The following is an 18,497-nucleotide window of genomic DNA, read 5'->3' as shown; positions in this document are numbered from 1 at the left end:
GGAGGATTTTAGATGTTCTGTTAATTTTTTCTTAGCATTACAGTCACCAGCATAAATCTTCTGTTAAGACTGCCTGTGCTTTCCCCTGGCTGCAGAAGGTTGCTTAGCAACCTCCTTGGTTTAGTCATGTGATAAAAGTACTAGGATGCCAAAAAAAGTTCACATTAAAATTATAAAAAAAAGAGAGAGGGGGTACTTTTCACTCACAGAATATATTTTTCAAAATGACCATCTAGGTAAAAAAAAACCCAAACCCTAGATTTGAATAACCTGAAAATTTGTTTTTACTTTGCTCAGATAGTTGAGGTGCAAACATTCAATCAACCCCAAATTACAAGCAGTTAGGTTTGGATTTTTTTACAGGAAAATCCACTCCAGACTTCCAGTGTTCAGAAAAACACTTCAGTAGTTGCACTACAGTGCAATCCCCCTTTATAACAGGATAAAATTGTATGTCTCTGCAAAGAGAATTAATGGCATTATGACATTTACTGAACACATAAAATACTTAAACACATCAGAAAATATGTGACTTTGTAAAGGACTTGAATTTTTAAAGGTCAAACTGTCTTTAAAGCAGAAAGATTTTTGAAAGCCTATTTGGATTCCTAATATAAGGCTTAGTACAATCACTATCTATTTTTTTAAAAAAAGATTTTTTTTCTTCAGGGTTGATGCAGCTTCCACCACATAAATTTTGAGCCAGTGTTGTTGCCTGACAGAAGTAATCCCACAGAATTTCAGCCAGTAAAGGTATGAATTTCAGCCAGTAAGGGTATAATAAGGTAAGTTTTGGCTTTCCGAGCTCATATCAGATGAAGAATTCTTGATGCTTTTTTTCTTTTCACTGTGTTAAATAGTATTTATTTTTTTTTGTCACAGAGAGTTAAATTCACATGTTTATGAAGAACATGGTTAAAAATTCTCATGTTAGTGTGGATAATGATGTTTTAGTGTAGATGATAGAGACAGAGAAGGGGAAACACATTAACGTGAATGGTCTGACTCAAACTTCCTTTACTGAAAAACCTAAATTCTAATGGAGATTTTGAGCAAGAGGATTATATCTACATTTGAAGTGGTTCAAACATGTAGTTTCAGAAATCAGATCCATATTAAAGAATTAAAGAAGTATTGTTTTTCTCTTTTGTACTGTATTTCGGCTAGGTACAGCCGCATTGTGACTTCTTCCTGTTTTGGGAAAATTTCCTTCCCCATTTGGAGAAGGGAACAGAATAAAAAAGGCTGCGATGGGCATGTGGATTTGCTGTTGCAGCTAGATGAAGTTTTAAAATGGAAATTCCTGTTGCTTGGCTGGCGCCTCCATTACCTTGTGCAATTTCGTTGTTAATTTAGAGATGTTATCTTATGTTCATCAGTGCTTCTGGCTTGTGCTGATACCTGTTCTGTTGGAAGCAGACCTCAATCATTGCCTTGCTCTGCCTGGTGGGAATATTCTTGCTTTCCTTACCTTTGTTACTCGCAGTTAGTCAGTCACTTCCCTTTGTCCCTGGTTCTGCCACCTCTCTGTTGAAACAAGGATATATTTTCCTGTCTGGTGAAAGGGTGTGAATTGCTGTCCTAACCAGTGCCTTGCACCTGCCTGCTGAGCCTACTCGGAATTTCCAGATAGATATTTATTTTCCAGATCCATATAGCCTCTTATTTAACGGGATATTACAGCATCACTATTTTCCCTTTGCATATGTCTACAAATGTACATTTGTGCTTTTTAAAAATTTAACATCAGGAGCTCCTTTTGCAAAAAATCTAATCTCTGAAGTCTGCGAGAGGTAACTCTGATAAGCAGGAAGACGAAGTGAAAGTTGACAACCAGGTTTTGCAGACATATGCATTCATTTGTTATTTGAGGCAAGGAGGACTAGTTACAAGGCAGGAATACCCCAGCAGATTTATGAGATACTGTTTTCTTTTTGCTTTGCATGGTTCAGAACAACAGTCCACTTAGATGAACAGGAGTCAAGGCAATTGACGAAAAAAATACTGTACAAAACCCCTCTGAGTTGCTCTGCAGGATCAAATATTATGACAACTGAAGATAGGAAATCCCCTGACTTCTCATTTCTTTCTCCTACTTTAAATAGGCAAGGTATGGTACGGATAGTAAGATGATTATCTGTGATTTAGGAACACTGAGGAATACATATATTCCTTATAAGCTTTATGCCACTGGAGATTCAACCACTACGTTTTGTTTTGTTAGCATAATATTGACGAGTGGAGTAAGAATGGCATAATACTATTAATTTGCCAGTGGGTGAATTTTAGTGGTATGCAGAACACGTGAAGCTTTTATTAAGACTGCCTAAAGCTCTAATGAGAATTTCTACCTATTAGTTCATCTTTATCCTTTACATAAACATTCAGGAGAACTGAATGAGCGTTTAAAAGGGCAGGACTTATTTGTTGTCTCACAAACCAGTGAAGACATACCTGTGAGGAAATTACGTGAGAGCAGACCCAGCTTTTCAATTTATGAAGTTAAAGAAAGCTTTGTCAGAACAGTGTGGAATTTCATAACACTCCACTGAATATATTGGAAGGGGCTGGAGGGGAGGAAGAGCACATACGTCACTGACATACTTCATCACTTCACATACAGACATCACATTCAATTAAGTACAGAGCTCTCTGTCAACAAACTTGACACATACATCTAAGGAATGTCACCAACCCCCCCAAATCAATATTCAAGTTATGATGGACTGACAGCTTACCAGTTGAGTGAGCGTCCCCTGATTTTACCTATTCTCACTTCAGAACAGTGGAAAGTCCTTGTAGCGTGAACAAACAAACTTAATTAACTAAGGCTGAGTACAAATGAAGAGTCAACAGTTCATATACCATTAAGAAACTGGTTAATGAAATTCAGATCATCAAGAAACTAAAATGTAATGCTGTTAAGGAATCTGGAAACACAAATTCTCAATATCCTAGGAAGCTCAAGGTGCATTTTTCTGTAATTTATGCAGATGAATACAACTTTCCGTGTAGAATTAAATCACTATAGACCTAGGGAAGAGTGTACCAGTGCTGCCATGTTACTACCATTTTTCTTTTTCTGGTGTATAAGAATTCTGGTGTATAAGGCACTAGAACCATGGCAAAAAAGACCAATGGGGTAGCTAGTTTGAAAATCGCATCTTTGGCACTGGCCAATATTATATGAATGAGATGAATGTTAAACATTCTACTTCTGAAACACTAATCTTTGTAAGTGTAGCTCAATAGGTGTACAGTATATATATATAAAAAGAGGAGAAGCTATAACTTATCGTTTATAATGTTAGTTCCGCCGCTGTTTTAGAATGGTTATGTGGATGACAGCCTTATTATGCTCAGGACTCTTCGCACTATGTGAGTAGTCTAATGAAAGGAGGTACATAGAACAGAATAAACTTTCCTCTAAAAATTGAATATATGTTTTGTGAAGATAAACTCCGGAATGAGTTTGTACTTATGGATCCTTATTTTGGCAATTTGGTCCTACTTCAAAACACACATCAGTAATAGCAATTGTTTTGATTTGGCAACTCTGAAAATGCAATATTGGGTATTTCTGCTGTCGTATGACTGACCCATTTAACGTGAGCTTTGGTATTTAAATACAATTTCAAAGTGTTCATGGGCAACGCAAAAAGAGCACAAAACCTTCCTTATGCAGTAGCACAAAAAGGTCTGATATGTGTTATTTATCATCTTTACACTATAAATGGCACGTGCATAACACCTACTGCCTTAAAAAGACTACCTTGTAAAAGGGCTATTCACAAAATCACTGAATGTTTGAGGTTGGAAAGGACCTCTTGAGATCATTTAGTCTAAACTCCCTACTTAAGCTAGAGTAGGTTGCCCAGAAACATGTCCAGATGGCTTTTGAATATCTTCACAGATGGAGACTTCACAACTTCTCTGGGCAACCTGTTCTGGTATTTGACTACCCTCACAGTAAAAGAGTGTTTTCCTGTGTTCAGATTGATTTTTGTATTTTTTAATTTGTGCTGCCAGTGGGCACTACTGAGAAGCATCTGGCTAAGTCTTCTTCATTCCCTCCCATCAGATTTTTGTACACATTGGTAAGATCCCCCTGAACCTTCTCTTCTCCAGGCTGAACAGTCGCAACTCTCTCAGCCTTTCTTCATAGGAGAGATGTTCCAGTCCCTTAATCATCTTAGTAGCCCTTCATTGGACTTTCTCCAGTACGTCCATGTCTTTCTTATAATGGGGAGCCCAGAACTGGGCACAGCACTCCAGGTGTGGACTCACCAGTGCTGCGTAGAGGGGAAGGATCACCTCCCTCAATTTGCTGGCAATACTCTGTCTAATGCAGCCCAGGAGGCTGTTGGCCTGCTTTACTGAAAGGGTAAGCTGCTGGGTCATGGTCAGCTTGTTGTCCACCAGGATCATGAGATCCTTCTCAGCAAAGCTCCTTTCCAGCTGGTCGGCAGTAAGGAACCAGGATGTACTACTGATCCTCATACCCTCACCTCCATCCCCCCTGTGCCACTTGGGTAGGGATGGAGTCCAGGGTGAAGTTGAGCCTAGGAAAGGAGGGAGAAAAGGTGCTGTTTTAATGTTTGCTTTTTTGTTTTCCACTGCCCAAATCAGTAATTAAATATCTGTTTTAATTGGCAACAAATTAAACTAATTTTCCCAAAGTTGAGTCTGTTTTGCTAGTGATGGTAAAAGGAAGTAATCTCTCTGTCTCTAACTTGAACCATGAACTTTCTTGTTCCTCTTCTCTCTTTTTTTCTCCCCCTGTGCTGCTGGGGCTGGGAGTGGGGAAAGTGAGCAATAAAGGGGGAGGGGAGTGTTTGGACGCTAGCCAAGGCTAGCCCACCACAGTCACCTGTTTCCTTCCCATTTCATATCACCTGCATACTTGCTGAGAGTACAGTGTCCCATAGTGCAGGTCATTAATGAAGAAGTTGAACAGTATTGCCCACAATATCAATCCCTGGGGTACACCACTAGTGGTCTGCCTCCAAGTGGACTTTGTGCCACTCATCAAAAGCCTCTGAGCTCAGCCGTTCAGCCAGTTTTCAGTCACCCCACTGTGCACTCATGTAACCTGTACTTCATCAGCTTGCCTAAGAGGACGTTGTGGGAGACAATGTTAAAAGCCTTACTAAAGTCAAAGCAAGTAACATCCACTACTCTCATTCACTAAATTAGTCACCTCACTGTAGAAGGCTAACAGGTTGATCAAGCATGATTTCCCCTTCATAAGTCTATGCAGACTACTCCTGATCATCTTTTCCTTCATGTGTTTGGAAATGCTTTTCAGGAGGATTATCTCCATCATCTTCCCAGATACTGAGGTAAGGCTGACCAATCTGTAGTTCTCCAGTTCTTCCTTCCTGAAGATAGGAATGACATTTTCTCTCTTCCAGTCTTCCAGAACCTCTCCCAGTCACCCTAATTGTTCAAAGACAATCAAGAATGACCCCACAATATCATCAACCATCTCCCTCAGCATTTATGGCTGCCACCTCTCAGACCTCATGAGCATATTTATGTACACCCAGTTTTTAAAGTGCTCCCTGGCTGGTTCTCCTCCACCAAGTGTAGGTCTTCCTTGTACCAGACTTTCCCTCAGGTTTCAGGGTTCTGGGGTTCCTGAGGGTTGGTTTTACCATTGAAGAAGGCATTGAGTACTTTGGCCTTCTCCATTTTATTTGTCACCACTTCCCTTATTCTATTCAGCAGCAGGCCCATGTTTTCCCTTTTGCTGTTTATGTACTTGCAGAATCCTTTCCTATTGCCCTTCATATCCTTTGCCAGGTACTATTCCAGGTCAGCCTTGGCTTTTTGAACCTCATCCCTGTACAACGGGACAGCAACTCTATACTCCTACTGGGTTACCTGCTCCTGCTTCCAACCTTTGCACACTTTAAGTCTGAGTACAAGTAGGACATCCTTACTATCCATGCAGGCTTCCTCATGCCTTTGCTTGATTTCCTACTTGTTGGGATGAACCTTTCTTCAGGTTGAAGGACCATATCTTTCCCATCCTTCTTACTTCCAGGGCAATATCCCTTAGGATGCTTACAAACAGATCTCTGAAGAGGTTGAAGTCCCTTCTCTTGAAATCCATAGTTGCAGTCATGCTTTTTTGCCCTGCTCCCTCTTGGGATTCTGAACTCCCTCATATCATGGCCACTGCAGCCAAGACTGCTTCCAACTTATATATCCATGATCTGTTCTTTCTTGTATGAGGTCCATCAGAGCACCATTCCTTGTTGGCTACTCAGTGATCTGTGTCAGGAAGTTGTCAATATATTCTAGAAATCTCCTAGATTGGATGATCCCTGCTGTATTGTCCTTCCAGCAGATATCAGAGTGGTTAAATTCCTCATGAGGACCAGGGCTGTTATGGTGAAGCTTCTTCCAGTTGTTTGAACAAGACCTCATCTACTTTGCCTTCCTGATCAAGATGTTTATAGCAGATACCCACTACAACAGCCCTCATAAGCTATCAACAGGCTCCTGACCCATTCCAAGGTAGAGCTCCATGTACTCCAGCTGCTCTCTCACAGGAAGCACAGCACTCCCTCCTGACCTTCCTGGCCTGTCCTTCCTAAAAAAACTGTATCAGTCTGTCTATCCATCCATCTATCGCAGCCCTCCAGTTGTGTGAATTATCCCACCGTGACTCCCTGATCCCGATGAGGTCATAGCCCAGTAACTGCACAGACTTCTAACTCCTGTTTTTCTTCTAACTCCATGTTATGTGCATTACTGGAGGCCCTTCAGAGAGGCAGCCAAGCATGCTGATTCCCCAGTATAGGCTTGAGAGCATTCTCCGTTAGGCTGTTTCACATGCATTTCCATCTCTACACGCCTACACTTGAGGTAATTCCACTTCAGCTCTATTTTGTTGATTGTTCTGTCCTTTGTGTTCCCATCATCCCAGGCCCTTGGCTTGCCTACTCCATCTACAACTTCCTTACCTGTTTGTTGAGGAACCAACCCCTCGTCTGTTATGACTATAGGTATACTACAGTGATTCCCGACAGAATTTTGGACAGAGAAAGAAAGGTAATATTCAGAGATTATAATATTTGCTATCTGATCAGGCATCCACTTTAAACCATTAGAAACAAGAAAAACCTAGTGGATATACAAAAGTGCAAAGTACACAGGAGGAATAAAGCAAAATGAATTGACTATTGATATACTGGCATTTCGTTATCAAGAACTATTTTAAATACTGTTTTTCAATAATATGGCATGTAGAATAATTTATTATATTCTTTTTCATTTTAGTCATTGTAATTTCTTGTAGCTGTTTGCCATAAACTAACTAATCTTTATTTTTCACCTTTCTTCATGTTCTAAGTACAATTTTGCTGTTGCTTGTCGCTACACTGTTGAACTGAGACTGCAGCTTCTTTCATTAATGCATCCCATAGCCTTTGTTGTTTACATGGACTCGTGATGAAAATCTAAATGTCTATATGTATATACAAGATGATATATAGAAAATACCTGTATTCATTTTCTAATGCGGATTTTAATGAGAAAATAGCACAAAGAGACATCTGCTTTCCATAAGTATTATTCCACCCTCTAATAAACTGACATTTGTTACATTTGTCACCTACAGAGGAATAAAACCTATATTTCATTGTCTCCAGAAAAGTCTCTAAAAGAAAATATTTTTCTTGTACTGTTCTAGGATCCTGCTAATTTAGCAGCCAGAAGGAGTTTTATGGTCTGAAAAGATGCAAGCATATTTACTAGAGAGAGACTTCGGGAACACAAATTTGCAAACATTTTGTACTCACTTAGCTTAGAAGGAACACAATGTACTCCAACAAATAAAGCTTTTAAAGTGTTCACTGAACACAGCTCCTTTAAATTTTCAATAAGGTTGCTGCTCCAATATAATATTTAAACAAGTAGGATAAGTCAGATTTACTGAGTGCTATTTTAAATCGAGAGCAAAGAGGAGAGATTTTATTTCTTATTATGAAGTTAAAGACAGGTACACAAAATAACCTTTCAAGGTCAAACAGCAAGCGAATTGCTGAACTGGGCACAGAGTTCAGTTTTCCTGCTATGCAGTCTTGTATATCATCTACTAAATCACAGTGAACCTTTTCCCAAAGTTGAGCTCATTAGTTTGGAATTATTAGTGCTGTACCTTTTACTAATAATATCTACTTCACTTTTGGGTCAAGATGTGAAGGTTGACGGTGTGATGGAAGTTTGTTTCAGACTGCTTGATGAGGATGAAAAATCAGATGAAGTCTTCTTTAAACAACTCGGAAGTCTCCGGCTCTTGCCAGGTGAAGGGGGGGGGTTGTGTAGGCGGTTCTCTCCCTGGTGTCTTCTGAAAGGGCAACAGAGCCAGACATAAGGAACCCAGATTTCTGGAGGATGTCAGAAATAACTTCTCGATACGGGTACTGGATAGGCTAAGGGGTGATGCACAAGTGGATCGGCTGTTCATAAGCAGGGAAGAACTGATCAGGGATAGAATAAGTAATGGTAGCATTGGCTGCAGTGATCATAGTGGAGTTAAAGATCCTGAGGTGAATGGAGAAAACAAGTAGCAGAGGACTGACCCTGAAATTTAGGATAGCAACTTTCAGATTACTCGTGGAACTTCCCCTTCCTCTTCCCCTTCCCCTAGAACTGGCTCCACACCAGGAGAGGAGGTAGCTGGAATGACATGGTAGGAGTAAGGCTGGAATACTGATAACTGAGACTAGCAAACCAGAGAATCTGAGGCTGCATGGAATCCTTTCCAGGCAGTTGTTTTTCAACATCTGCATTCTCTGGTACTGTGTTTAGTTTAATCTCATTTGATGGTTTCATGTGATGAAATGTAGATTGTCTGTATGTGATTTAGTTTTTGAGATTCTGTTTGTAATGGAGACTTCTATAGACAGTCTAAAGAACAGTTCATTTGAGTAATATAGGCCAGATGATACTTTATGCCTTAAATATGACTTTTCTCATAATTGGCTAAAGGAAGGCTAATATAATAAGCTTCGAATACAGATATCTAATATTATGTGAGATAAATCCCATGATTCTAACATAAAATTAAGATGGGCTTGGACAATTTTTTTTGAAGTCTCTCTGAATGGTACTGTTTTCACACTTAAACATTCTTATGATAAATACTGTATTTAAACTTTGATGATAGTTTATGGGAAGCCAAACTCTCAGTACCTCCCGAGGCTGCTCCTTTGTAACAGTGCATATTGTGCCTGGTATTTCTTTGCTGCAGTCCCGTCTCAGTCATGTTTTATAAGGACCACGTTCCTTCTCACACCAAAGCATCCTTGCAGGAAGTGGTAATGCATCATTTCTTACCATACAGCTGGAAGAAAGTGGAGAACTAGGAAAATAATATGAACCCTACTGTGAGGTAAAGGAGAGTTAGCAAATCCAAATTAGCCTTGCCTAAACCCCAAAGTAGAAGCAAATAGCATCATACCTACATCAGATGTGTTTCGTGTTCTGCTCTGTCTCCATTTATAGCTTGCAGAAGCAAGCTACAGGCTGTTGACAACCGCGTAGAACACATCTGGAATATGCGATCATCGTTTTTTAACTTTTTTTTTAACTGGAACCTTCTTTTAGACTTTGAAAATATTTGCGTGGAGGCAAAACAACCTTTTTCTTCCATGTGGACCCAAGACTTGCATAATCAAAGCCAGGAATGGCTTTTCTCTACCCTGTAGTTGCCAATTTGCATAACAGCAGTGGTTGTATGGAAGTCTTGACACAAAAAACATCCATTCATTAACATTCAGAATACACCTGCACACTGCTTGAGTTAATATTTTTTTTCTCTAATGCTGCACCTGTACGTACGCTGTTTTCTTTTTCACCACTGGCTTTTTGGCATAATAGCAAAGCAATGGAAATGTTACCTTTGTCGTAGAAAATGAGTGGACACTGTATTTTTTCAAAGGCAGAAAATACTGGCCCTGTGGTAGGAGATGAGAAAAAAAGAAGTACAACATGGTGAAACAGTAGGTTCCAACTCATTGGAGCTCACTGTGTTATGTGTTTGAAAGGCTTTAGGAATACTGAAAAAAAGTAAACATAACCATGTTTGGGAAACTCACAATAGGAACAGCTGATGTCCTTATCACCTCTCATTTAAATCCCCAGAGGCAGTACTGTTTAGTTCCTTGCCAATAATTTGTTTATTTCCAGGCATTTTTATATTTGTCTTCCCCCCTGCCCCCCAAAATGTAAATGTTTGTAGAGAAATATCACTGATGGATGGTGAATGGGTCCCACAGCAATGAGTTTTCAGTCCTTGCTCTTTCATCATGTTTTGTTTAACTAGAGAAACCTAAATTCATCTTCCTGCTGTGAACAAATGTTTCTGCTCATATTGCTTGAATTTTGGCAGCGATCTTATGAAACAGGAGACTGAGGTCAAATGCAGAAATGATGCAAGAGGCTTTCAGGCTCTCTTTAATGGTCCGGCTTAAAAGCAGTAACCTCTTATATCCTTTGCCAGTTCCTAAGCATGGAAGTTAGAACAAATAACACTTACTTGAATTTGAGTTCAATTTCTGCAAATGCCTCGTTTACATGCAGATTTAGCTATGAGGGTTACTGCAACATTTGCTATATTTTGCACCTCTTCTGAACTGTGACTTCACCATTTAAATGGGATGCCAAAAAATGTCTTCTTTCATCTAAATGAAATCAGTAATTTCACTAAAAAGTGAGAGCATGTAGTGGTATAGAGAGAAGGAGACAGGATGTAAGATCATGTTACTGTAAAAATCCAGAGAGTGGTTGATGCACTTGAGTCATATCTGGTAATAAACTATGCATAGGCTGCACAAAAATTAATAGAATATGTGAGTAATATACAGAGAAGTGAGTGATACGTGCATGGGAGAAAAGTTTAAAGGTAGTCTGACTCATTTGGAGGCAATCATAAAACTCTTCCTGGCAGCAACACCAAAGGTACAAAATCACAGAGTTTATTTAATAGAACATTAAATTAAAACTCCAGCTAGAGAAGGATGTGGCAGTTCTAATGTATTAAGCAAACTGGGGGGGGTTGCCAATAAATAACAAAGTGAGAATCCACTTGAGTCACAAATAACTCTATTTACATTTGGTTTACTGGTCTTGGACAATAACTTGGCACAACCGAGGACAGCAAGTGATCAAGATGCTCAGCTATATGCGGTGCTGGAATCTTACATTTGTCAGTTAAGCACATTCTTCAGTTGCAGAGATCTCCTGTATCTGCCAAGGAAGAAGGCCTTGGGTGCCTGCACAAGTGATGGGTTGTAGTTGTAGTAGTTGATTACAGTGAGAGTGTCTCTATTACATAGTGCTGGTACTGGCTTGGTGGTGCAACCTTGCGGGTGAATGCAGCCCCAGAGTGAGGATTTCACTGCATAGTCACATGAAAGTGTGTAATCTAACAGGGATATTTTGAGACTTGAGGAATCTGTGACTAAGACTCTTGGCTATTCCAACTTCAATAGAAACTTTTAGGTAGGAACTAGAGTTGCCATTATTGGTGAACGCAACATGAGAAAGACTGCTTATCAGGATAAACATAATTAAAGGATAAAAAAATTGTTGAGCAGGGGCAAGGTTAGGCTGTTTATGTTCCACATGAGTGTTCAAGATGAAGTACTCGTTCACCAGGTTGAAAGAATTTGAATTGTAAACCAACATGCTCTATCTGTTTTATAGATCTAAAAAGAAGGTGTAACATCTGCAGGTTTGGCTTTTTGACGGTTTTCTTATAGAATTTGTTGGCTTGCTTACAGGAAATATATACCCTTAAAATTATTTCCTTCCTTCTTCCAAGCAATTTGGAATAAGGTGCCTGATTGATATCATAGAATCATAGAATGGTTTAGGTTGGAAGGGACCTTAAAGATCATCTGGTTCTAACCCCCCTGCCATGGGCAGGGACACTTCCCACTAGACCAGGTTGCTCAAAGCCCCATCCAACCTGGCCTTGAACACTTTCAGGAATGGAGATTCCACAGCTTCTCTGGGCAACCTGTTCCAGTGTCTCACCGCCCTCACAGTAAATAATTTCTTTCTAATATCTAATCTAAATTTACCCTCTTTCAGTTTAAAACTGTAACCTCTCATCCTATTACTACACTCCCTGATAAAGACCCCCTCCCCTTCTTTCCTGTAGGCCCCCTTTAGGTACTGGAAGGCTGTTATAAGGTCTCCCTGGAGCCTTCTCTCCAGGCTGAACAAACCCAACTCTCCCACCCTGAAAAGGAGGCAAACCGTACCCTAGGCTTCATCAAAAGAAGCATGGCCAGCAGGTCGAGGGAGGTGATTCTGCCCCTCTGCTCTCGTGAGACCCCACTTGAAATCCAGCTCTGGAGCCCTCAACATAAGAAGGACATGGTCCTGTTGGAGTGTGTCCAGAGGAGGGCCACAAAGATGATCAGAGGGCTGGACCACTTCTCCTATGAGGACAGGCTGACAGAGTTGGGGTTGTTCAGTCTGGAGAAGATAAGGCTCTGGGGAGACCTTATAGCAGCTTTCCAGTATCTAAAGGGGACCTAGAAGGAAGCTGGAGAGGGACTTTTTACAAGGGCATGTAGTGATAGGACAAGGGGGAATGGGTTCAAACTAGAAGAAGGTAGACTTAGATCAGATATTAGGAAGAAATATTTCACTCTGAGGGTGGTGAGGCACTGGAACAGGTTGCCCAGAGAAGTTGTAGATCAGCCATCCCTAGAGGTGTTCAAGGCTGGGCTGGATGGGGCTTTGAGCAACCTGGTCTAGTGGGAGGTGTCCCTAGCCATGGCAGGGCGGTGGAACTAGATGATCTTTAAGGTGCCTTCCAACCTAAACCATTCTATGATTCTGTGATTCTCATCCACCAACACTGCCACGTCCTTATCCTCAGGGTTGCTCTCAGTCCATTCTCTGCCCAGCATGTATTTGTGCTTTGGATTGCCATGACCCATGTGCAGGACCTTGCATTTGGCCTGGATGAACCTCATGAGGTTTGCAGGGCCCACCCCCGCAAGCCTGTCCAGGTCGCTCGGGATGGCATCGCTTCCCTCCAGTGTATTGACAGTGCCACACAGTTGGTGTTGTCGGCAAACCTGCTGAGGGTGCACTCAATCCCACTGTCCATGTGGCTGACAAAGATGTGAAACACTGGTGCCAGTACTGACCCGTGAGGAATGCCACTCGTCACTGGTTTCTACTTGTACATCAAGCTGTTGACCGCAATCCTTTGAGTGTTGCCATCCAGCCGGTTCCTTATCCACTGAGATATCATGTCTTTACAATGCACTTTTGCTAGCAGTGATTTTGGGGGTGATTCATCTCTCACTGGATAGCAACTATAACCAGGTGCCCAACTAGCTAGGAAGAAGGCTTCCATGTGTATGTGTATATCTTATAAGGCTGTTTTTTATGTGAAAGCAGTCAAGGATATTCTGTCTGTGGCAAGGTTACGCAATGGCATTGAATTTCTTTTCTGTGATAAGGAAAGACATTTATTGAGCACTAGAACAAGTGGATAAAGGGTAGGGGGATAGGGGGACAAACACTTTCAGGCACATTAAGATTTCATGCCTGCAAAGCTTTGCAATAGCTGTATGATACATCTAGAGAGTATCCATACAGAAACTAAATCACTTACAGTCAACAGAGGCCAGGTCCCCAACGTCAAAATATCAGGCAAGAATTCTTGGATCCTTGCATGTATTTTAGGATTAGAGGTTGTTTAAAACAGTATGGGATGGAAGGTGGCTTATAAAAGGACAAAAAGCCTCACAAAAAGTGAAGGAAAATAGAGGAAGGAGAAGTTTAAGAAATACATGTATATTAGGGAACTGTGGAGAAACAAGGTAAGGAGACAGGCAGGTTCCTTTGTGTAATACGTTGGAGGAAGGTTAGTATATTACACACAGGGTGGTAATAGGTCATAGAATCATAGAATCATAGGATTGCTGAGGTTGGAAGGGACCTTTAAGATCAAGTCCAACCATTAACCTACCCTGATAAAAACCACTTCTAAACCATGTCCCTAAGTACCACATCTACCCTTTTTTTAAACACCTCCAGGGATGATGAATCCGCCACCTCCCTGGGCAGCCTATTCCAATGTTTAATAACCCTTTCAGTGAAAAAGTGTTTCCTAATATCCAATCTAAACCTCCCCTGACATAACTTAAACCCATTTCCTCTCGTCCTATCACTTGTCACCAGGGAGAAGAGGGCAGCCCCCACCTCTCTACAACCTCCTTTCAAGTACTTGTAGAGGGTGATAAGGTCTCCCCTCAGCCTTCTCTTCTCCAGGCTAAACAACCCCCGTTCCTTCAGTCGTTCCTCATAAGATTTGTCCTCCAGACCCCTCACCAGCTTTGTAGCCCTTCTCTGGACACGCTCCAACACCTCAAAGTCCTTCTTGTAGTGAGGGGCCCAAAACTGAACGCAGTACTCAAGGTGGGACCTCACCAGTGCCGAGTACAGGGGGATGATCACTTCCCTAGTCCGGCTCACCACACTATTCCTTATACAGGCCAGGATGCTGTTGGCCGCTTTGGCTGCCTGGGCACACTGCTGGCTCATATTCAGCCGGCTGTCCACCAACACCCCCAGGTTCTTTTCTGCCGGGCAGCTTTCAAGCCACTCCACCCCAATCCTGTAGTGCTGCATGGGGTTGTTGTGACCCATGAGCAGGACCCGGCACTTGGCCTTGTTGAACTTCATACCATTGGCCTCAGCCCATCTGTCCAGTCTGTGCAGATCCCTCTGCAGAGCCAACGTACCTTCAAGCAGATCAACACGCCCCCCTAGTTTAGTGTCGTCTGCGAACTTACTGAGGGTGCATTCGATCCCCTCATCCGGGTCATTGATAGATATTAAAGAGAACAGGCCCCAAGACCGAGCCCTGGGGGACACCACTTGTGACTGGACGCCAACTGGATTTAACTCCATTCACCACCACTCTCTGGGCATGGCCATCCAGCCAGTTTTTACCCAGTGAAGAGGTCACGGTATAACACCAGGAAAGAGCTTGACTTAGGCAGAGTACAGGCTTGTTAAGTATTGTTCATTTCTAAAATCACTGTTATATTTGATTTATAAAAGTAAACTAAAAATATTTCTCTTGCTATGCAGAGGCTTGTCCTGTGGTATCAGCAGTCTCTTTGACACTAGAGAAGAATTCTGATAAGTACCCTTTATCTCCACAGGATGCATTAGGAGAGTAGATTTGCAGAAAGGGAAGGAGGGATGTCATGACTTTTCTCATGCCTCTGTTGCCATGATCACATTATAAAGCTGCTGACTATGAGATTACTAAGTGAACTTTCATTATTACTTTCTCCTTCTTAAGGCAGAGCGGGAATTTGACCACCATTTGTTTGTGTTCTCATTCTGTCGGCTGTGACATATTAAAGGCAGCAATACAAAAATGAAACTGGTTTTGACAGATATTTTTACAATTGTATTTGTGGAGTTGTTTGCTTGCTGTCTACAGCTGAAGTACAGCAGAGGCATTGCTCCTCATTATAACCAGTGGTAGTCTGAATCGGGTTAGTCTGAATGCTGCAGGCTACCTGGGCTGCCGAGCAGAGCAAAGCACTGCTAAGTCTGGCCAGGGAGGGTAGAATAAATGGGTTATGTATTTTTTGACCTATAGCCTGCAAGTGTGTACACAGGTCTAAATACAAGCAATGGACTCGCAGTAAAGTCTTTTTACACTGACTTTCTATGTAGTCTGTGGTATCTCGCTGTATGTCTGGACTGCTTTTATCTCACTATTTTGAAATTTGCTTAGAAATAAGGAAAGGAAGACAAGAGCAAAGTTGCTGGAATATGCTGGATTCATAAAGTTGTCTAATTTCAATGATGCTATTTCATATAAAAACTCAAAAATGAAGCACTTTAAGCCTCCTAAAGACTGTGTGAATAGAGAGGTAACTGACTAAGATTGCGATCTAACCAGACAGTCTTCATAAGGTGGAATAAAAATGCTAAGTAGGTTGTCTAATGGTGGCAATAGAAAAAACGGAGAATACAGCTGGGTCTGTCTTCTCCAAAATTCAGACCATTTTGTAGAGTCAGGATTGACTCCATTGCCTTTCCTCACCAGGCAAACAAACAAAATTCCAAAACCCAGGCAGGAAATAATTATTTTGAGTTTATTGCTAATTATTGCTGGCAGGAAACAGGACTGGGTTTCTAGAATCTGTTAGTGCATTTCAAAAAAAGTCCTTTGTAGTGTGGTTTGCTTTATCTTTGAAGAAACTGCTCTAGACATTCAGTTATGCTTTTTCTGATTCTATTCTCTGCCAATGAATTCTTCATTCTTTTATGTGTAATAGAAAGGATTGAGATTAATTTTTCTTCCTTTCCAGAAACAGCCTATTGCTTTGTTGCTACGGCATGTAAGTGGGGCTTAGGATTTGATCTTGCTTGTGAAAGCAATTGGATCAGGGTCTACCACAACATACGTGATTCTGCAAAGCATAGGACTATGGAAGAAGGGACATAGACCATACTGCCAGGCTGCTTTCAGAGAAAACAGCAGTTTCTATCACTTTTTAGGAATTTCTTTTCAAGATATCCCGAACTGGTAGGCACGCTTTGAGAGACTTTTCTAGGTTACTTTCCTCAGGATTCAAGTGGAGGATTGTTTAATTTCAGGATGACAGTGTTCTGTTGTGTCAATAATGAAATGGTTCTACACATATATGCACAGAAGCAGAGTTTCAGGCAGGTTCAGGAAAAACGTTGAATGGTATGTGCTGTTAAGCTGCATCTTGATTACATGTCAGTCAGTAAGAAATGGATTGTGATTATGATCTGAAATCTTTTGCAGGGTCATAATTGCTACTATTTTTCTGACTATCAGAGAAAATATTACCCACTAGTTTGTCTCCTGCAATTTTATTTTTTTCAGGATCTCTCCATTTTGGGGAGTTTCTACCTTTTGACAATTTAATGTTAGTGCAGGTAAACACAGCTAAAGTAAATTGTTTTGTTATTGTTCCTTAATGCTTATCCAATAATAATGAGATGCTGAATCCAGAAAGATGGTGGCTTTCATAGCATTGGATAAAAAATGGTCTAGTCATCTTTGTTACTATTGAGCCTGCTGCAAACGATACCCAAAGGCTGGAGCTGGTCCTCTGAGTCTAGTATTTAAAGACTGTGGCATCCCCTTAAGGGGTATTGTACACCATTAAGAAAGTATTTCAGAGTTTTTTCTTGCTGTTAGCTTGTTTTGGAAGATTCTGATAGGCATAAAATTGCTGGATGTAGCAAATATTATGTATTTGGATAATTAATTTAGCTTGACTAATTAACAGTCTTCAGAATATATTACTAAAGCGAAGGGGATCTAAATGTCACACACTCACACTCCATAATGAGAAGAAAGTGACAAAGTGTGTTATCACAGTCAAGCTGTTTCTTGGACTTACTTCAGGAAATACAAGTTAGATTAAACTCCCTTTGGTTACAAGGCAGCATTTTTAACATTGTTTCTCAGGCAAAGAAATGGTTAGTTAAGGGGTAGGGTACCTCGATGACACATTTCAGCAGGAGCCGGGTCTGATCTTGGGGTCAGTAAGGTAACTATGACATTAATGGCTAGGAAATGTGGAATTACTTTCTGAGGATGAGATCTACCTTTTCTATGTCTATTTTGAGTCTTGAAGATCCCCCATTACTTGAGCTATAAAAGCCATTTGTTCTTCTACGTAACAATAACTACCAACGTTTCACTTATCTGTCCTTCTCTAATAGAAACAGAAAAAAATGATACATCCCTTAAAAAAAAAAAAAAAAAAGAGGTGGGGGGGTTGATGAACAAATAAACCTACCAGAGTAGAGTTTCCATTGGGAGATATTGGGAGTATATATTATTGCAGTTTTCCCGTATAAAGCCACTTTATTTTTCTACACGTTGATCTGTGGTCTCTCATAATACAAGATGATTAGAAATCTGTAGGGGAGTGGAACCTCTTTCTTTTATAATTGTATCTCCAGCAAAGTCTGTTTATCTCCAATGTAGGCTTCTAATCACTACCCTACCTTAATTAATCTTTGAATACTCACAATATTGGCAGGTCCAAGACTGCAATGGATTTGCTATGTAAATATGCTGGCTGCTTCTCAGAAGCCTGTGAACTAAAAAGCAATAGATCAGGTTCCAAACAGGAAGGTACTAAGAGTAATTTGCCATCAAGATTGATCAAAATTGTCATTTAATATCTGAAATGCCTTATTCCATGTTAATATAATCTGAATTCTGAAAAGAATGTGAGTTTTAACTGAATGTAATTGTTTACCTTCAAGTGGATCAAGCTGATCTAGCAAATGGAACACTGGTGCTGTTTATAGTATTCTTATCAGACTGTAGCAGAAAAAAATGCTAAAAAACATTTCATAAGCTAGAAACCCCTTAACAACTTTATCACATTTTGAAAGAACATGCATGAAAATTTTTCAACTATTTCGGACACCAT

This window comes from Vanellus vanellus (genome assembly GCF_965231255.1).
Source record: "Vanellus vanellus genome assembly, chromosome: 4".
NCBI lineage: Eukaryota > Metazoa > Chordata > Aves > Charadriiformes > Charadriidae > Vanellus > Vanellus vanellus.
This window is presented reverse-complemented; position numbering follows the sequence as displayed.